Consider the following 22200-nt stretch of genomic DNA (forward strand, 5'->3'; position numbering starts at 1 on the left):
CAGCAAACGCAGAAATGTCAATTAAAACATCAAATATACAGAAACCAATTCCAATACAAATGCAAACTCTGAAAGATCTCCACTTAAAAGACTTGTGGGCACCTGAAAGACAACAGAGATGGCGCCTGTCCAATACTTAGCAGGAGAGATTTCCAAAGATTGGATACCACACTGCTGAAGGCCCAATTTCTATCAAACATACCTCTTGAGAAGACAGTATTTGTCCAGTGCTCTCTCCTGCAAAACATAGCGATCAGCTGGTTACAATAACGGGTGAGACAATCTTCTGGGTATCCTGGTCCCAACTTGCACAGGGCCTTGTACACTGTGCCAGCACCCTGAGCTTAGCCCAGTATGTCTCTGCAGGTGGTTTCTGGTGGGGTGTTAGTGTGGCTTTTTAATTGAATGCTAACAGGATTTTGGGAGGCAGGAAATTTGATGGGGGCGAGCTACACAAAGGGTACCGTATTTTTTGCTCTATAAGACTCGCTTTTCCCCTCCTAAAAAGTAGGGGGAAGTGTGTGCGCGTCTTATGGAGCGAATGCAGGCTGCGCAGCTATCCCAGAAGCCAGAACAGCAAGAGGGATTGCTGCGCAGCGATCCCTCTTGCTGTTCTGGCTTCCGAGAGTCAGATTTTTTTTTTCTTGTTTTCCTCCTCCAAAAAGTAGGTGCGTCTTGTGGTCTGGTGCGATTTATAGAGCGAAAAATACGGTAGGTTGCTTTTGAAGATGGAAAGAAAAGTCCAGCAAGACTTGGCAACTGTCAACAAAGACTCCCTTTGTTTCCTAAGGAGGCAGACAAAATTTTGAAACCGATAATAATTTTTAGTGCCGATGGTTTGTTTGTTTTTTAAAAAAAACAACCTTGCAACATTCCCCCCTTTTCATGGCGGTACGGAGCTTGTTTTATTGACACTGGGATAACATACCCTCTGCCCTATGATTGTTAAAACTCCGTTGCTTTTAAAAACCCATCATCCTGTTTGTCACCAACGACCTTAACAAACGTGGCCTGCCGTCCTTGAATGTGTAGCCAAGAAAGTTGTCAAATTTCCAAACCTTCTTTTTCCACCTTTCTCCTCCCTCCACCCCTTTTTTTTGAAGCTTACTACCAAAAAAAAATCAATTTCAATCAACACGGAGTGTAATATTATCAAATGTCAGCTGTTCAGGCCGTGTGCTTCGAAAATTATCCTTGACAGGTTCTTGTCGAGTTAATTAAGTGCTCCAAAAGAAAGGAGGTGTCTGTATGGGAGGGAGAGCAAAAATTCCTCACTTGCCAGCTCCTTGTCTTCGAGACCCCAAAGGTTCTCTTTGGGGTGGGAGGGAAAGAGAGAAGATTACCTTAGGGGGTTTTATTGATAGATCTTTGCCTGATATTGGAATGATTCTGGGGCAGATAAATCACATTTAGATTTGTTAGTAATTGAGTAGAATTGATTGAAGTGTTCGGATAGCCCCAGAGGGAAGGCGGCTAGTCCTTCTCAGTTCTATAGAGGTTGTCATCAGATAAAGGACCTCATTGGGCAAGATGGATAAAGGTCTAATTGTTTATATGATCAGCGACTGTTTCCACCCCAGCCCACCTCCTTTCCTTTTAATTCCCTCCACCCCAAACTTAGGTGTTGCAAAATGTCATTAAAACACACGCACTCACACACAACACAAGCCGTAAATAAAAATTAATGCTGAGCGATTGTGAGCGCAATCAAAAGCGTCATGACCATTTTGAGAGGATCTATCATGGTTTTCCTATTACATATGAAATGTATATATATATATAATAATGACCGTGGCATTTCCCCTTTTCTCCATCTGTCTTTTTAAAATTCATGTAAAGGTTTCACGATCATTGCAATAAATTTATTTCTGGACAGTATCATGTAGTCCAATTTAACAGCACGTTGATCCCGGCTAATATATGCTCATTAAAGTAATATTTTATCAAGGCAAGTTTTGTTTTTCTTCAGGTACCCACATGTTGGAAGCCTTCTGTCAAATGCTCTGTGGCAGCAGCACGGTTTATCTGTCTGACAAGCGTGATGCTGCTAAACTTATTAGTGCTGTTTTAAAGGAAATGAAAAAGAAACGGTGATTTAAAGGCCTTTAGGAAGCAGGTTTTCATCCCTCATAGGAACAAAGGGAAAGGAAAAGTCCAAAATCTATCCAACAGGAGTTGAAGAAGCTATTAACTACTCATTTTGCAGCTCATATTATGGTGCAATCCTATGCATGCATGTCTATTCAGAAAAGGCTCCTTGACTTCAATGGGATTTACTCCCAGGAAAGTACATAGAGGACTGCAGCCTAACAGTGCACGCCTATAGCAGGGTTGGGAGAATTTGTCGATTTCTGTTTCTCTCTGTTTCACATTTTCCCAATCTTAAATTCAGTTTTCCCCATTTGGAGATGTCTGCTTGAAAATAGGTTTGGATTTTTGTGTATATTTCTCACAATATACAGTGGTTAAGAACTCTGGTTAAGAACGTAATTCGTTCTGGAGGTCCATTCTTAACCTGAAGCTGTTCTTAACCTGAGGTACCACTTTAGCTAATGGGGCCTCCCCCTGCCACTGCACGATTTCTGTTCTCATCCTGAAGTAAAGTTCTTAACCCAAGGTACTACTTCCAGGTTAACAGAGTCTGTAACCTGAAGCATTTGTAACCCGAAGTGTTTGTAAGTAGAGGTACCACTGTACAGTCATACCTCGGGTTACAGATGTTTCAGGTTGCGTTTTTTCAGCTTACAGACGCTCCGAAACCTGGAAGTACCGGAGCGGGTTACTTCCGGATTTCAGAGGTCGCGCATGTGCAGAAGCGGTAAATCACGGTTTGCACATGTGCAGAAGCACCGAATTGCAAGCCGCATGCGCACAGATGCGCTACTGTGGGTTTCGAATGCTGCAGGTTGCGAACGTGGATCCCGCACGGATCACGTTCACAACCCAAGCGTCCACTATACTCATTTTTGTAAGTGAATAAGAGGTCAGAGGACTGGGAAGGCACTGGATCCTTTGATCCGTCCCTGAAATGCCCCCCAGTCCACCCCAGGGACTTGGGGTCTACTGACGTTAGACCTCTGATATCAGTAGGACAAGGGGTGTGGAAGTTCAATGGGGCAAGGCCCCATGGAAGTCTTCACGGCAGCAGAAAGAATTCCAGCATCATCCTTGAAGAGGGAGACCCATTGCTTCCTGTGGCCCCAGAGATGCCTCTCCAGGGCCCTAGAATTGCCAAGCCCCTCTTCATGTTTGTTAGGTGTAAGGACCATAGGTTGAGGACCCATGGGTATAAGGTTGGGCATAAGGACCAAGGTCACCACCATGAGAGCCAGTGTGGTGTAGTGGTTAAGAGCAGTAGTCTCATAATCTGGCGAACCAGGTTCGCGTCTCCGCTCCTCCACATGCAGCTGCTGGGTGACCTTGGGCCAGTCACACTTCTCTGAAGTCTCTCAGCCCCACTCACCTCACAGAGTGTTTGTTGTGGGGGAGGAAGGGAAAGGAGAATGTTAGCCGCTTTGAGACTCCTTCGGGTAGTGATAAAGCAGGATATCAAGTCCAAACTCTTCTTCTCTTCTACCTAAATTTAGTCCTAGTCAAAGTAGACTCATTGAAATGAATGGGCACATCTAACTTAAGCTTGTGGATTTTAGTGGATCTGCTCCAAGCACAATGCAACCCTCAGGGCCAATGGCTTCCCAGAAAAGGTGGATTTGAAATAGGGATCCTTAGAAGTGGACCTAGGAATAGCATAAAGTGGACCTAGAAAGGGCAGCGAGAGATAAATGAGTGGAGTAATCCCTTAAAAGAAAATGGCCTCCATTATCTGTGATTGGTAGTGCAATTTTATACATGTTGGGGGAACGGCCATAGCTCAGTGGTAAAGCATCTGCTTTGAGTGCAGAAGGCCCCAGGTGCATTCTCCAGGTTGGGTTAGTGGGAGGAAACCCTGCAGAGCCACTGCCAGTCAGTGTACTATACAGTGGTACCTCGGGTTAAGTACTTAATTCATTCCGGAGGTCCGTTCTTAACCTGAAATTGTTCTTAACCTGAAGCACCACTTTAGCTAATGGGGCCTCCCGCTGCCACCACGCCGCCAGAGCACGATTTCTGTTCTCATCCTGAAGCAAAGTTCTTAACCTGAAGCACTATTTCTGGGTTAGTGGAGTCTGTAACCTGAAGCGTATGTAACCTGAAGTGTATGTAACCCAAGGTACCACTGTATATGATGCTGAACCAGATGTGTTTTTAAAAATATTTTTATTCATTTTCCTTTTTCATTCATTACATACATCTCAAATTCTTAACATTTCCTATATATTCCTCCCTCCGTCCCCTCCAGGGCTTCCCCCAACTTCCACTTCTGGTTTGTTTCTATTTTCACTCACTGTGCTATCTCTTAACAGAAAAAGTTATTAATAACATAACTTCAAAGTTTAAAGACATAAAAATAACAGTAAATACACCATTATATTTCACTATCTTCTAAACATTTTCTAATGCTAATAATGTGAATGTTTATTTAAACCTGCCATCAAGTCTATCGACTTTCTTTGTTTCTGCAAATATAATAAGAATGGTTCCCAATCTCTGTTTTCTTTTTCTCTTAGTCTATCTGTCGTTTTTGCCAGTTCTGCATAGTTCATCAACTTCTCTTGCCATTATTCTATAGTTGGCATTGGAAGACTGGAGAAATACCAACTAAATACCAACTATATATGATGCTGAGCCAGATGGACCAAAAGTCAACCTGGTGACAAGGCAGCTTCCCTTTATTTTCCTAGACCAATTTTTGGTATTGAGGAGAAGGTGTAGTTCAGTGGTGGAGCACATGCTTTGACTGCAGAAAGTTTTGGGTCCAATCCCTGGCATCTCCAGGTATGAGCAGAAATGACTATTGGTTTGAAACCCTGGAGAGGTGCTGCCAGCCAGTGTGGCCAATACTGAGTTAGATGGACCAATGGTCTGAATGGTTTTATGGCAACTTCCTATCTTCCCTTGCAAGCCCCTCTGAATTCCATGGGACTTCATCCCAGGTAAACATGTAGAGAGCTGCATCCTCTTACCTTGAAGGTTCAGGAAGCCTTGCGTAGGCTTCAATCCTACATGCAGTCCCCAAGCTCCACCAGCTGTTGTAAGCTGAATTAATATCACAGCTGACAGAAGAAGTAAAAAGAGGGGATGGGGAAAGAATAATTCATTTCTGCGTTCAATATTTTTTTATACTGAGCTTTTCACTCCACTAAACGAAGCTGGCAACTGGCAAAGATCACACACGTAAAGATGTCTTAATCTTAAATATAATTAGATATAATACCACACGCGGCGCTGTATGATTAGTAAAATATATGATCATTAGTTATTAGATTAATGTGTCTGCTTGTGTAACGGGGAAGCCATTTGCAGGCAGAAATGAAATAGCTCAATTTGCTCTAATTGACTGATCTCCCATAGAGAGTACGGGTGTGTTTGCAACTTCAGGAGATGATTCCATTGGATGTTATGAGCGCAAACACTACCTTTGCGGAGGGGCCTGGAGATACCGGCGGCTGCAGAGTCTATAGCAGGGGTCTCCGACATTTTGCAGTCCAGACGGTACCCCTCACTAGAGTTGAGTGCTGATTTCAAGTCATCTTTTTCTAACGAGGGAAATCACCGTTAGTCCGGGGTCACCACCACAACACCCACACATGCCAGCGTGTCTGATGGTACCTCGTATAGTGCTCACAAAAGGTCTCAGTGTACACATTCCCCTCAAAAATCCACAATGCGTGAGTGACTCTTCCTGCTCAGTTCCTATTTTCACAGACTCGGCCTCTCCTACACACACCCACACCCCGTGACAGCCATTTTGTGTTATGCCACACCTCCACAGCAGCCATTTTGTGTCTGGTGCCAACAACACTTTCATAAAACTCCAAATGTGTCCACTGCAGGGCCGTAGCTAGGGGGTGGCAAGGAAGGCCCTCACCAGGGGCACAGGTGGGGGGGCCACAAAACTGGCTAAAAAAATATGTCTATAAATATGTCTATAAATAAAAATGTTGATTATTGCCTCATAAGAAAAGGTTTTAAATGGAGGGGTTGGGGGCGCAATCTGGACACCAGGGGAGCAAGATCACCTAGCTACGGCTCTGGTCCACTGGTCCAAAAGGTTTTGCCTGAGGTTGGGGGAGTTGCATCTGGTTGGCCACTGTGAGAACAGGATTCTGGATTAGATGGGCCTGATCCATCGGGGCTTTCTTATGTTATCTTCTCCAGGTTAAAAATACCCAACTCCCTCAACCATTTCGAATAAGACTTGGTTATTTCAGATGGTGCTTTGTGGAAACTAAATTTGCATGACTCGAGAATCAAACAAGAGTATTGGGTGTTTTTCATGAATGGGATAATCATCCTTAAAGGCATCCATCACTGCCAGGCAACCTGTTTATTGAGCATAAAGATTTCCCCACCCCGAAGTCATCAGCTGCAATCTTTGTTCTTGGCTCTCTGCAAAGAACTTTGAAAAATCCTCGCGTGAGCGAGTAAACACTCACCCGGTGGAAACGTGGTTCCTCATCTTTGCTTGTGACGTGTTTGCAAATCAAGGCACTGAAGTTGGATCTCTCCATCCGCATTGCGGGTCCCTTGTGCGCGGAGCTCCACCCTCTTGACTCTGACATGCCTGGAGTGTCAAATGGCGGAGGAATGAGCAATTGAGCATCTCCTTTGGAGCAGCCAAGATCCGCCAGGCCCTTAAATTATCCGCTGACACCTCATAATGTTCCAAGGTGCTGTTGGCACCCCACAACTCTTAACTTCCTTCCCCCTTTTTCTTAAATAGGTTTCCTTATGGTTTTTAATTTAGATTTTTATTTTATTTTATTTTTTATTTTTTTGAGCCACAGCAAATAAGTGAACCATTCAAATTGAAATGCTGGAATGAACCAAGCTGAACAATAAACTAAAAGACGCCTGGAGCAAGTTGAGCAATAAACAGGTTTTTAATTTTTCCCCTCCTCTCTCTCTTTCTCTCTCTGCTCCCACTTCCATCTCTCTGGTGTCTGCCTCTGATGGATGATGTGACAATGGAAGGATCCTCCATAAATTCTAAATTCTGAATACTAAATCAGTGAGCAAGAACCAAACTCGAGAAGACAATCCCTTCTGCCAGCCCGCTTTACTACTTCTCAACGTAGATTAGAATACATCTCACACTACAGATAAATAAAAAGACAGACAGATGGGAATATAAGAATATAGACCAAACAAAATATGCAGACATTTCTTTCCATCCTACATTTGGCTTGGTCTTAACTCAGTCAGGGTTCCACTGGTGATATATGTTCTGCAGACACACCATTGCATTTCTATGGAACATTCTCAAAAATGTTTTGGAAGATCAGACAGTTGCATGGGTGATGCAGGTCTTTTGGTTTGGCTCTATCCATCTCGATCATCACAGAATTTCATATGGCTATCTTCAGTCAAAGGTAGATATAGCTAGTAATCAGGAGGGGGGAAATCTGGAGGATCTAATGCACAAGGGCGGGGAGAGAGGTCTTCGGCTTTGTCTATCAACAAAAAAATTAAAACGCATTCACCTTTTAAACAAATATTTCCTTATTTGTTTACATTTCTCCCCTTTCAACGTGTTTGGATGGAGTGTTAAGAGAGTTACAGGGTGACATGTCTACTCAAAAGCAAGCCCCGTTGAGCTCAATGGTACTTACTCCCAAACAAGACTATATAGGACTGCACCCTTAGGTTGTTTCCAGTGTTAGCCATACTTAGAGTAGGCCCATTGAAATTAGTGGAAATGACCAACTTAGGTCCATTAATTTCAATGGGTTTATGCTGAGTAGAACTTAGATGGACACAAAGCCTTCGGAAAACATGAAACTAGAATGTCAAGTTACACTATCTGAAGAAGTGTGCATGCACACGAAAGCTTTATTGGCAAAACCTATTTGGTGTTTCGCAACTTTCTGACTAGTTGAAGGACTTAGCCAGACCTAGCAGAGTACACGCAGAATCCACGGAAGCAATTGGCGACTTGGCTGCAGACAGGATAGATGAAGCAGGAACCAGGAACTTGTAGTTAGGTGTTTATTATATACAGCGGACTATTTACAGGAACAGAACACAGATCATTAGCTAGCTTTCTCTGACATGACTCACAACTCCTACACTGACACACAGAACTCTGAACACTGAACTCCAGAACTAACACATTACAGTTAGTAGGCCATTAATTATTACTCCTTTGAGAGAGCTTGACCAATCAGGAAGCTGTCTCCATGCCTCTGTTATCACCAGGCAGACTTACTCCTTCACATGAATTTCTGGCTGTCTGCCAAACCTTAATTGCCTCTGTGTGAGTAGCTGCACGTACAGTTTCCCAACAAGCTCATACCAAGAACAAACTTAGTTGGTTTCTAAGGTGCTACTAGACAATTTTTTTGTTTTTATTTTATATTTCAAATTACACTACGTAGGGTTGAGGGAACCTGTGCCCTCCCCAGATGCTGTTGGACTTAAACTCCCATCAGACTAGCTGGCATGGCCAATGGCCAAGGATGATGGGAGTTGTAGTTCAGCAACTTATGTAGGACTACAGGTTAGCCACCCCTACTGTGTACACACTGAAATCATCTCATGCTGTGAAAAGTCAAGGGAGAGCTGACTTCTACATGTGTGGCTATCACTTCTGTGGATTTAGTTGTGTCAAAGTGGCCTCGTGAATGGTTGGATGTGTGGCCTGATCATGGCACAACACAGTCAATGGGAACATTTCGTTCATTTCATCATCAGTATCAATATCATCACAAGCATGTTTCATCAAATCAAAACTGACAGATGTCATGGACTAAGTGCTGGAGTGGTGGGCAGCAGCAGTTGGGGAACCCCGAAGGGAAGAAAGCTTGGGGAGTTTTAGTGGGATAATTATGAGTGGTCACAGTGAGAAGAGGGGAAAGACTAGGAGGAGGTGGTGTCAGAAGCTGAAGAGGTAACAGGGCTTAGTGAGCAGGAAGAGTCTGTTGCAGAGAGCAGTCCAGAATCAGAGGCAAAGGCTGGACAGGATGGGGGCCAAGAGGCCGAGATGAATCAGGCTAGTGAAGAAGCCAGGCCATCTCCCCCTCCTGCGTTGACCAACTCCCCTCCCACCCCATCTCCCAGAACCAGTAGAGGCATGAAGAGGGAGGATCAAAGACAGGCATGTCGACCGAGTCTCAGATTTTGGGGGAAGGATCTGAGGAGGAGGACTTAGGCAACTGTGGGAAGGCGGAAACCTTCAGTTCCCCCAAGATCTACCAGGATGAGTTGCTGTGTTCACTAGGCCTGGACTCCTGAGCAGACCTTGCTTCCTGGAATAAAGAGTTGCGTGGTTTATTGCTGACGTGCTCTTGTCACCCACTGCTGACAAAAGATAATGAAACATCCATTGGGTGGAGGGCATTTGAAGGGTGTTTATAGTGGATGCTCCTCACTTTACACTGTTTTACTTATATACACAAGGAAAATAACCCCCACATAAGTGGAGGGATGTCTGTATCCTTTTCTGAGGTGAGGCAACCAGAACTGTAAGCAGTATTCCAAATCTGGCCACACCGTATATTTGTGTACAGTGGTACCTCAGGTTACATACGTTTCAGGTTATGGACTCCGCTAACCCAGAAATAGTGCTTCAGGTTAAGAACTTTGCTTCAGGATGAGAACAGAAATCGTGCTCCGGCGGCGCAGCAGCAGCGGGAGGCCCCATTAGCTAAAGTGGTGCTTCAGGTTAAGAACAGTTTCAGGTTAAGAACAGACCTCCGGAACGAATTAAGTACTTAACCAGAGGTACAACAGTATTGGTGTTATATCAGCAATTTTGTTTTCAATTCCTAATGATTCTAGCATTGAATTCTCCATTTTATTCACAGCTGCCACCACTGTTCTTTCTCAGGGCTTTCCTACTTGAATTCATGCTCCTCTTTTCCTGGACCCATAAGTTCTCACTCCAGAACACCAATTTTTTATTTTATTTTTATTGTGTTGAACCTCTTTGAGCTCAGCTCGGTTTTGGGGGAAGCAGTGTGCATATATCAAGCCAAACCAAATGAAATTAAGTAAAGACGGAATTTCACCATCCCCTTGAGCATCCTTTTGTATTATGGGATGGATTTGCTGTGCCATTTCCAGCCATGTGATGTTAAGGAGTAAATAATTGTGTCCAATTCTATCCTTGGCTTTGGCCTAGAATATTTTCACCAAAATTGTTGGCAGAGGGAAAAGCCGGGAAGTGATCCTGTCCCTTTAACAGATGGAGTAAACAGAAATACACCAAATGAGCGAGGATGTAGTCATCAAAAAGCGTCATTTGCTTAATAAAGTTTGCGAAAAAGCAGCGGTGTCTGGCCAAAATCGCTAATACAGACCAAAATTTGCCCTGCTCTATCTGAATAAATATCTGCATGAGGTGTTGGGCCTGGGAATGGTTCCTTGATTTATGGGTACAGCTCAAGGAGCTGATATTGCAAATCTTGAGATTTCCTTCCGTTGTTAAATGCCAAATTTATGCACGACGGCTTGGCAATACAGGGAACAACAACGAGGCTGAGCTTTGGAGCAGGGCACAAGCTCCTGTTTAATCAGTTCAGAGAGGCATCAGGTGATTCGAATTAGCACGCGGAAATGTATTAAAAGAATTCATTTTGCTAATAGAAGCTCTTATTAAAAATTCCTGCTTGTATATTAGACACCTTTGCTTATGATTCTTAATATTTCCATATCATCCTGAAAATCAAATTTTATTTTTTCCCCCTCTGTAAATGCCATCAAATTATATTTTCTATTAAAATGTTAATATCAAAGCAAATTAAGCCAGGCTGCAGATTACATATTAGCAATGCTGTTTTGTGTTTTTTTCTGTGACCCACACTCTTCCTCTCCTGTTATGAATTGCATCGCTGAAACATAGAAGCTTGGAAAATATTCTGGAACTGGGGGGGGGGGAATGAATTAAAATATAACATCGTTTGTTATTTATGCAGCTGCACCATTCTCGGATGCCCCAAGGACTCATCCTTCCTTAAATAGTTCCTTTCATTCGTCTCTCTTCCGAATCCCCTTAAAAAGTCACCTTTTCCATGACGCCATTCACACAGCCCTTTAATTTACTATCAATTTGAACGCAGTTGGGTCACATTTTTCGGCCTGAGTGCTGCGTTCCCTTCTGAGTACCATTCCAAGGTCCACATGCCAGGGGTGGGCGGAGCCAGAGACAAAAGTGGGAGGAGCAATTGATGTAAACATTACCTTTCTACAGGAGTCTACTCATAGCTGTCAACTTACAGATTTGAAAATAAGGGACAAGCAGCCTCGGAAATAAGGGCTCAGCAGCCAAAATAAGCGATTTTTCTATTGTAAAGAGTTACATACATTGGTAGGATTGACAGATGCTGTCAATCCGGCATGAGGTGGTTGCGGTGGCGGCGCAGCCGCTGAAGCGCTGCCCTTCTGCGTCCCTTCCCATCCCTTCCTCTTCCTCCTCCCTCAGGCCGCCTCCTCAGCTGTCACCACTGCTGCCGCCTCCAGGCTTGCAGGCAGCGTGGGCAAGAGTCTCCCTCCCCCCCCTCGGGCAGGGAAGGGCCGATGGAACTCCTCGCGCCAGGAAGACGGCGCCAGTGCGCTCTCTCTTTCGCAGCAGAGGACCCCGAGCCGCTGCTTCCCTCCCGAGCCGGGCGAGCATGAAACCCGGGAAATTTAAGGGACATCATCAATAAGGGACAGCAGCAGGACACAGCACTGGGATAAGGGAGTTTCCCGCCAAATAAGGGACGGTTGACAGCTATGAGTCTACTTTCCATATGAACTTTTCTTTATTCCTCCAGCCAGGCAAACAAGAGACATTATCAGGTTTCAAAGATGACCTCCTAGCCAGGCAACAAAAACAAGGAAGCTGCAAAGTTGGGTCAGCAGGGAAAGTGACTGCGGAGGATGTGTGTGACTTGGGGAAAGTCCTGGGGGCCAGATACAGAGTGTTGGAGGGCCACATTGAGCACCCAGGCCTGAATTTATCCGCCTCAAATCAGGCCTCGTTCTACCCTGCTCTTGAGCTGGAAAAGGCTCCCAGGGAGCTTATAAAGTGGCTGGTAATAAGGCACTCTTACACTTTTAAAAGACATGGCATAAAAGGAAAGGGGGTAGTACGGGAGGAGGGAAAAAACAGACTCAGGTACCTGTTCTTAGATAATGTATTTGGTTCACGCCCAACAGTCAAAATGGTTTCTCAAAAGTGGCTATAAGCACAAATGCAGCTGTGTGATGGCCAAATGGCTTTCTCAGACCTTGGAGAGATCCCCAAATAATTATCCCTAGCTAAACCTCCTTCCTCATAAAAAATGGATCTTCTCCAGATTCTATATTTGGTGGGGGTTTATTTATTTATTTGTTTGTTTGTTTGTTTATTAGTTAGTTAGTTAGTTAGTTAGTTAGTTAGTTTATTGCATTTATTGCATGAAGCTCCCTGGATGACCGTGGGCCAGGTTGCAAGGTGGTTAGATTGGTCTCAACTAGGGCCAGGGCCTTTTCAGTACTGGCCCCGACGTGGTGGAACTCTCTGTCCCAAGAGACTAGGGCCCTGCGGGACTTGACACCTTTCCGCAGGGCCTGCAAGACAGAGCTGTTCCGCCTGGCCTTTGGTTTGGACTCAGTCTGACCCTTATGTTTCCCTCCCCTTCTGGTCTTGATTTATCAGCTACTTTTAAAATGAGGCTGCATTTTAAATTGCATTTTCACCTGTATTTTAAATTGTGTCTTTTTTCCCCATTATGTTTTTTACTGTGATTTTATTTCTGTTAGCTGCCCTGAGCCCAGCACTGGCCGGGGAAGGCAGGGTATAAATATTATTATTATTATTATTATTATTATTATTATTATTATTATTATTTAGATCCCACCTTCCCCCCTCCCCAAGGAGCTCAAGGCTGCACCCATGGATCCTTTCCCCACCCTCCTCATTTGATCTCCACAACAACCCTGTGAGGTAGGTTAGTCTGAGAGGTCGCGACTGGCCCAAGGTCACCCAGGGAGCTTCATGACCGAGAGAGGATTAGAACCCCAGTCTTCCAGTCTGATACCCAAACCACTACACCATGCCGGCTCTCAGCATAGCGTAGTATTTACTCCTAGCCACATAATGGAGAACAGGATGTCCTTCCTAGCTGCACCCGACCCCAGTGAACCATCCTGGCTTCCAGCACCATCCCGGTTGTTTCTCTCTTCAGCTAAGCAGTGTGCGTTGTTAGTTACCCGGCGATGATTATGAAGCTAATTAAAACATACTAAGAGATGCACTATAAACCTGCGCGGCGCATGGAGCAAATTAACCAAGTTCAGCTTGCCTGTTTCATTGTGCTTTTATTATGATGTTTTCAAATGAATTTTGAATAGTTTTCTTAATCTGTTTCATTCTGCATTGGAGCATCCCACACTTGCCAAAGCCCCCACAGGGATGATTTCCGAGGAGTGTGACACAATATCTCGATGTTCTTGCTGCTTACTTATAATTAAGCTGTTTTGAGGTGTGAAATGAGCAACAATTAAAAAAAATGAACACCCTGCTTATTGAGCCAGGTGCAACCCATCCGTGCATCTGAAAATTTGCCTTCAGTGCCATCTTAGCGTCCCACTGGCTTGTTAAAGGAGCTGAGTCTTATGGGTGATCCTCTTGCCCTCTTTGCTACTTTGGCCCAGGCAGCCTGTTTAACTCGAAAAGCAAAGTCGCCAGGATTTTGGGTGGCAGTGACTGGTTCCCTCGAGAGCTCAGGTGCCCCTTTCACCAGCCCAATACTCTGTTTTATATGAGGATGATGAAGAAGAAGAGTTTGGATTTGATATCCCGCTTTATCACTACCCTAAGGAGTCACAAAGCGGCTAACATTCTCCCTTCCCTTCCTCTCCCACAACAAACACTCTGTGAGGTGAGTGGGGCTGAGAGACTTCAGAGAAGTGTGACTGGTCCAAAATCACCCAGCAGCTGCATGTGGAGGAGCGGGGACGCGAACCCGGTTCACCAGATTATGAGTCCACCGCTTTTAACCACTACACCACCCTGGCTCTATCGCTGCTAAGAACAAGGGACAGATGGATCCGTCCATTCTCAGTTTCCCATTTTACAATCTTGAGTTCAGTTCTCCACATTTCCACATTAGTTGGTGATTTTTTATTTTGGGGAGAGAAAAAAGCCCTCGTGAAAATTCAACTATTTTGTGCAAATTTCTCCTTGTCTGCAATTCTGCCAGTGTACACATTTTTGCAAGGAAGTTTTCCCTAATATAATTTTGTATGTTATTTTCACTAATATACGGATTTTAAAATGCACATTTCACCCCAGTTGCGTGCATTTTTGTACACGTTACTTGGCATTGCAAAATTCAGAGAAGGGCGAATTTTGAAGGACGGTTGCCCTTCATTTCTTCTATTGCTGCAGAAAGTGCACCTTAGGTAAAGTCAGCTTTCAACTGTGTGTTTCATTCTGCTTAGAAGTCAGTTTGCCGTATGAGCTGCATAAAAAATTATAACAGGATAATATTGAATGCATAGTGAATTGAACCTCCCGCATCCCTACTTAGAAGATAAGGTCCCTCTAGCTAAGTATCCTGGGAAGTCCACCAGCAAGGTCCAAAGGCAACAGCACAATCCCACTCACCTGCTATTCATTCTTTCTCTGAGCACAGAGATTCCAGGCAATTGTTACTCTTTCTAACAGCAAACTCACATGGTGAGTGCTGCCAGGATTGTAGTCAAAACGGAGACATGAAGAAACAACAGCAAAGTAGTACAGTGGTACCTCGGGTTACATACGCTTCAGGTTACAGACTCCGCTAACCCAGAAATAGTGCTTCAGATTAAGAACTTTGCTTCAGGATAAGAACAGAAATCATGCTCCGGCGGCTCGGCGGCAGCAGGAGGCCCCATTAGCTAAAGTGGTGCTTTAGGTTAAGAACAGTTTCAGGTGAAGAACGGACCTCCGGAACGAATTAAGTACTTAACCCGAAGTATCACTGTACTGTGCTTGGAGGTGGGACTCCAAACCTTGCAGAGGTACAATTTAAATAGAAGAAGAAAAGAAATTGAAGGGGGAAACAACATTGACAACAGCTTGGGGACTTGAAATGTAGACAGTGAGTTGGGGGGAAAGAAGAGAATGCAAGGAGGTGGGAAGAGTTGACTGCTAAGCTTGGCAGAAATGGCTGGCTGGAGACCTGAACACCTGTTAGGAGATTCCACCTTTTGTTGCAGCTTCTACTTGTAACGACTAATAGCCATTGACAGACCTTCTCCATGAGAAAGGCCCGTGTTAGTATTGGCTACTATCTATTGCAGTATAACTAAGTTAGATCTATATTTATTTTATTTTTTACTAAAACGATTGCATTGCCTTAGGTGTTTGGGGGCACAGCTTGTGACTCATAAATAGCAGAAAGATAAACCCAGAAGTTGTACATTGAAAAATGCTGCTGCAACTCACCCCTCAAATACTGTCAATCACTGACTTCTGATGAGCTTCGGATGTCCAACAGTGTCAAATGCTGTTGAAAAGGTGCATGTGGAACAAAACAAAATAGTTAGCAAACATTTGCACATTCAAAGAAAATTCAGCAAAGAAATGTTCAGGGGATAAATGTCCAAAATTGTGTGTGTATTTTTTTCTTTGGCTGCAGGCACAGGTATTTCAATTCTTTAAAAATGAAAACCCCGATCACATAGACATGCCCTTTGTGGAAGCCGTGCGGGCTGTTGAAATCCCAACAGCCCCTTCCTAGAGATTTTCCAGCCTGCCAAACAATTGAGGTAGCTAAACCCCACAGCAATCAACAAGCCAGATTTCCAATCTGGGATTTTAGCACTTAAAGCAGTCGTTTTAGCACCATTCCATTCCCCTCATCGCGGGCGCTGATGAATATGCAACCTTAATGGCTTATTGTGCATTATGCCCTTCATTACTGCTTAAAAATTTATCAGGCCATTATGTATTTAGTGGCTAGGGAGGGTTAAGGTCAAGCGAGGAGAAGGGGCGGGATGAGGTGGGGCAGGGAAGGCAGACGTGGATTTGGCACTGCCAAGGGGTTAATTACCGCCAGCCCTAAATCCCTGCAACATCAAGTAGCGAAAACCCGAAGCACAGAAGTGGAGATTAGAAGAGGAATGTGTTATTTACAGATAAATAAGCATAACATAGTGTAATCCCAATTTGTGCTTAATGCTGGATTTCTCCATCAAACAGGAGGAAGGATTAAAATGTGTCAAAGTCCGTGTTTTGGCTAGCCATGCGATGGTCTTAATTTAAAAGTAGGGAACGGGCAGTGCTTGAACATAGGTGGAGAGATAATTGTGAAGAAACCAATGGCTCTCCATTCTTTTGAGATTGGTCAACGTCACAGCCAAAGCCTGTTCTGATGTCAGGGAATGGGCAAAGGAGGAATGGTGGAGATGGCCTCTCTAGCCTGACCCTTCCAGAGAAGAAGAAGACAGTTCAGAATTACCACAGGGGTTTGAGGGAGATCACTGCTCAAAGGCGAATGGGGGGGGGGAGCTGGGAAATAATGGTAGAGGAGGAAGAAGCAGGACCAGAAGGGCCAACAGCTGATGGACGCAGCATCTTTAGAAAGCATTCCAGACACACACACCCATCTCCCAGAACCCGGCAAGCGTTGGAAGTAGGAGAGCAAAGAGCTCAAAGGCAGAGGCCACTTCTCAGCACTCGTAGTAATGACACATGAGAGGGAGGGGATAGAGACTCACTCAGGGCAACACCATTATTCCAAGTGGCTGCATTTCTAAGCCTCTCTCTGTGAATATTGAATAAAAAGCAGTCGGTAAGCACTTTTCCTCGTCTCATCCGTTCCTGGCAACCTACCGTGGGGGGTTGGGTCCTCTGATGCCGGACACCCAGGCAGTTCTTGTCCACCACCCTTTCGTGACACTCTGGTGAAACTTCCCTGGAATAGCAGCATGACATCTGTCTTAGGATATTCACATATTCACATTGCAATGTTCCAAATCTATAAGAACATAAGAAGAATGCTTCTGGATCAGGCCTCACTCTATGTGGGATGTGAAACACAAGAGCAGTCAAGTAGAACATTCCTAGAGTGAACATGGGGAGGAATGTTTGCTCAGCCAGCAGGTAAACTTCGTGTTTCCTTCTGGGCTGGGACAGACTTCCTCTGCATGTGACTAGAGGTGGGTGTGGCCTCACCTGTGCAGGTAACGACAAAAGCACAGGGCAGGGCAGCCATCTCTCTCTCTTTGACTACATGCATCGAAAAAGCAACATCTGCTTAGCCAAAGATGCTCTCTTGGCCTCCAGCCAAGAGAGGACAAAGGGACTGTCTCCTTATGAGATAGATTCCAAGTGTATGTTACTTTTCTAAGCTAAGTCTGCCTTCTGGGATCCGATTGTGAACAGAATGTGGGTAAACTCTTTTTATACTTTTATAGAAGACTGTGTCATGTCTTATCTTTTGTGAGGGAATAAGGGGGAAATACCAGAACAATTATTATAGAGGCTTTAGCGAGCCTGAGCAAACGCATCCATTGTGAGTTTAAAAGGGGAATGTTACTCTGCTAAATTGTGAACTTGTTAACACAAGTTGGAAAGGCTATAACCAAACAATATATCCTCTCCTGCATCCCTGAACATTCCCACAACCTTGTCCAGCATCCTGTTCTTACAGTGGCCAACAAGATGCCTCTGGGAAGCACGCAAGCGGGACCTGAATGAAACAGTTCTCTCCCAACTTGTGGTTCCCAGAAACTGGTATTCAGGTACATACTACCTCTGAGAACAAAGGTATGTGTAGCACATAGCTATCATGGCTAGAGGCCACAGAGAGCTGTATCCTCCATGAACTTGTTTAATCCTCTTATAAAGCCACCCAAATTGTTGGCCATAACTACAGCTGTGGTACTGCTGGGGTACACTAAACTGAGAATGACCTGGGCAACGCAATTGGCCAATGCATTGCACAGGCACCATGAACCTGACCCTGTCTGGCCATTTGGGGTCAAGCAAGAACCACAGGCACAATTTATTAGAGGAGGAGGAGAAGAAGAAGAAGAAAAAGAGGAGGAGGAGGAGGAGGAGGAGGAGGAGGAGGAGGAGGAGTTTGGATTTGATATCCCGCTTTATCACTACCTGAAGGAGTCTCAAAGCGGCTAACATTCTCCTTTCCCTTCCTCCCCCACAACAAACACTCTGTGAGGTGAGTGAGGCTGAGAAACTTTAGAGAAGTGTGACTGTCCCAAGGTCACCCAGCAGCTGCATGTGGAGGAGCAGAGACGCGAACCCGGTTCACCAGATTACGAGACTAAAAGATAAAAAGATAGGATACCTTTACATGATACAAAGGCAAGTGAGTTGTGGCTTGGCATTGAGGCCTCTAGCCTGGCCTGCTGGAAGAATACTGGGGGGTCAAGCCTTGTGCGAATTAGGAGGACTATGACATACAGTGGTACCTCGGGTTACAGGCACTTCAGGTTACAGACTCCACTAACCCAGAAATAGTACCTCAGGTTAAGAACTTTGCTTCAGGATGAGAACAGCGGGAGGCCTCATTAGCTAAAGTGATGCTTCAGGTTAAGAACAGTTTCAGGTTAAGAACGGACCTCCAGAACGTATTAAGTTCTTAACCCGAAGTACCCCTATACATCAAATAGGTACTGCCCTACAGGCTTGCCGTGGGGAGTGCTATGGACCTCGGCCCCCACCTGGGCATTTGGGACAGCAGCACCTCTGTTCCCAGCTGTGTCACTCACATCAAAATGGTCTGGTTCGTTTCAGCTGTCCTTGTGGTGTCAGAGCTGGGAGCTGAGGTGACATTATTTTGGAGGGGGACAGGAATCAGCCAATGGTGTCTTCAATCTCCTCTTCTGAGATTCTGTCCCCCACATGGCACCAGCACTCTGTTCAGATGCTATTTGGCACACCCAAAAGTAGAATTCCAGGAGCTCTGTGGAGACTAAAATACCCAGATGCTGGAAAGAGTGGCTTACATTCTGATGACACATGACACTAAGAGGGTGGTGTGATGGAAAAGAGAAGGGAAAGCAAGCATGCTGAAAGATTTCATGTGTTTTCCTGTTACCAGGTGGCATGACCAATGGCATGATGGAATTAATGCAAGGGGGTGGAGCTAAGTTAACATGTACTATTGACAATATGGTTATGTGCGTTATGTAGTCCCTGACAAATGGGCTTATTGACCAACATTGGCTCCCAGTACATTTCCGAGCACAATTCAAAGTGTTGGTGCTGACCTTGAAAGCCCTAAACTGCATCGGCTCAGTATACCTGAAGGAGCGTCTCCACTCCCATCGTTCAGCCCGGACACTGAGGTCCAGCTCCGGGGACCTTCTTGGTGCTTCCCTCACTGCGAGATGCCAAGTTACAGGGAACCAGGCAGAGGGCCTTCTCAGTAGTGGTACCCGCCCTGTGGAACGCCCTCCCACCAGATGTCAAAGAGAACAACAACTACCTGACTTTTAGAAGACATCTGAAGGCAGCCTTCTTTAGGGAAATTTTTAATGACTGATTTTTTTAATCTTTGGTTGGAAGCTGCCCGGAGTGACTGGAGAAACCCAGCCAGATGGGTGGGGTATAAATATATTATTATTATTATTATTATTATTATTATTATTATTTGCAGTCTGTCCACAGATCTACACATGCAGCACATGGTTTTCTTGCAATCGATGTACAGCTGTTTCACCTTTATTATACAGTGGTACCTCGGGTTCAGAACTGAATTCATTCTGGAGGTCTGTTCTTAACCTAAAACTGTTCTTAACCTGAGGTGCCACTTTAGCTAATGGCGCCTCCTGCCGCTGCTGCGCTGCCACCACACGATTTCTGTTCTCATCCTGAAGGAAAGTTCTTAACCCGAGGTACTATTTCTGGGTTAGCGGAGCCTGTAACCTGAAGCATCTGTAACCTGAAGTGTCTGTAAGCTGAGGTACCACTGTACTGGACTTTGTCAGCTGACAGAAAGATCCATAAACTCCAGCCATTGATGAGATCAAGCCAGTGTTTACTTTCTCTCTCTCTCTCTCTCTTTTTTTCCTTCCCCAAAAAGCAAGTTCTTAAGGTAAACTTATGGCGGCTCCATGAAATATTGTTTGTTATAACAAAGCAGCAGAGATAATGTTGTTTCTAATTTCCCTCTCTCAGTCAGAAATTAAATAAAAAGTCGTGTCTAATTTACAATACTGGATTGAACATAGACAAGGACCCCATGCGGGGAACTTATGATGTATTCTTCCTAGTTTTTATAGCCATTAAAAAAGATTATAGGATTTCTTTCTCCCTCTCCTTCTCTTTGAGGCCATTTACATTTCTTCTGAACTCTCTGTGTTTTATTTGATGCTCTTAAAAGTGCCAATGTACATAATAAGTCAATCAAGAAGTTAAATTAAGAAGAAAAAAATCTCAACGCGTGGGGCGGGGGAATGACACATTTCTTTGACTATAGCAAACATATGCACTTGGTAATCTGATCCTCACTACCTAATTGCTTTGGTGACATTGTAATAAATATTATTGAGCTGGGGGGGGGGTGAAGGCGGGCACCAGACATGCAACAGCAGACCCAAAGCAAAAGGGGGGGGAGACAGAAGCAAATAAGCTACTGCCCATAAAAATATATTTTACAATCTAGTCACAGTTCTACACTTTCCCCTTTGATTTCAGTGCATGTGTGTGTCTATATTAAGTTACTACGTTTGTAGGCTGTCCAAGAGTGGGATAGAAATATGATGATGATGATGATGCGGGTGGCGCTGTGGGTTAAACCACAGAGCCTAGGTCTTGCCAGTTGGAAGGTCGGCGGTTCGAATCCCCGCGACAGGGTCAGCTCCCGTTGCTCGGTCCCTGCTCCTGCCAACCTAGCAGTTCGAAAGCACGTCAAAGTGCAAGTAGATAAATAGGTACTGCTCTGGCAGGAAGGTAAACGGCGTTTCCGTGTGCTGCTCTGGTTCGCCAGAAGCGGCTTAGTCATGCTGGCCACATGATCCAGAAGCTGTACGCCGGCTCCCTCGGCTAATAAAGCGAGATGAGTGCCGCAACCCCAGAGTTGTCTGCGACTGGACCTAATGGTCAGGGGTCCATTTACCTTTACCATTATTATTATTACTACTGTTAATATTATTATTATTGCACAGCACCTTCTGATCAAAAGCAGCCAATCTGAGCATTGATAAGCAGGAATTTCAGCAGCAAGACCCATTACTGTTCTTTAGCGGCCCCAGGATAGAGGGAACATCTAACTGTGGTAGCACCGAAACTCTTTGCTTGTAAGTAACTGTCGAAGCTGCTTGAAGGTCAAGCCGGTGGTCTTCTGAGGGCCGTAGTGTGTTTAAAAATAAATAAAGAGCCTCCCTCGCTGCTCGGAGGCAGGGATTTAAGCAAAAGTTACATCTTCAAGCAACGTAGTCTCCCATGACTCACCCCGTTAATGTCTGCCTGACCGTTTAAGGAGCACTGTAGCCCGCCCCACCACCCCACCCCGCCACCCCGTGCCCCTTTCCCTTATCATGTTTAAATCTGTCACGGATGTCGGATATTGCTTTCTTAAGTGGGCTCAACTATATCACAGGCTGCTGTGGTAATGCTGGACCGGAGCATCACTCCATTTTATGTCCTTAAATATTCATAAGAAGATTTGCAGCATTAATATCTTAGAGGGCTTACAAGAACACTTAAATAATGTGTCTTAGCTTCCCTTGCCCCCCGCCCTTCCTATTGTCCACTAACCTCTCCCCCCCCCCCAAATGTCCTAGGCTGTTCTCATTTGCGTAATGCATTGAGCTCTACTTAATAATTGCTCTGGGACCTGGTCAGTGGTTCTTTGCTTCACTGCTACCCGGTTTAATTACAACCTCCATGGCTTTCTCATAGGTGAAGCTTGCTCTGTTTTACAAGAAGGGGGGGAGAGAGAGAGAGAGAAGGGAAAACAAGGTTTGTCAAGGCAAGGTTAATGCATGGGAAATAAGTTCCACTCGTTTACACACAACCACCCATTTCATCTTTAAGTAGACAAGGGGAGATCATTCATAATGTCACGACTCTGGGTCCTTTTTATTTATGGAGAAAGGTAGGGGGGAGGTAAGAAGAGTATTGATTCATTGGCGATATTAACAAAATGACTGTTAAAAACAGGCTGAGGAACATTTCTC

General features: G+C 44.7%; 1 long non-coding RNA gene across 1 annotated transcript; it reads right to left on the reverse strand.

Moving 5' to 3' along the window:
- Positions 1-6964: 6964 nt before the first annotated feature.
- On the reverse strand, positions 6965-8088 carry LOC309380277. The gene is made up of 2 exons (XR_014172797.1): positions 7995-8088; positions 6965-7553 (listed from the first exon to the last, which is right to left on the reverse strand). It is a non-coding gene; the product is annotated as an uncharacterized lncRNA (long non-coding RNA).
- Positions 8089-22200: the final 14112 nt, after the last annotated feature.

This window comes from Podarcis melisellensis, assembly GCF_964234715.1.
Source record: "Podarcis melisellensis genome assembly, chromosome: 11".
NCBI lineage: Eukaryota > Metazoa > Chordata > Lepidosauria > Squamata > Lacertidae > Podarcis > Podarcis melisellensis.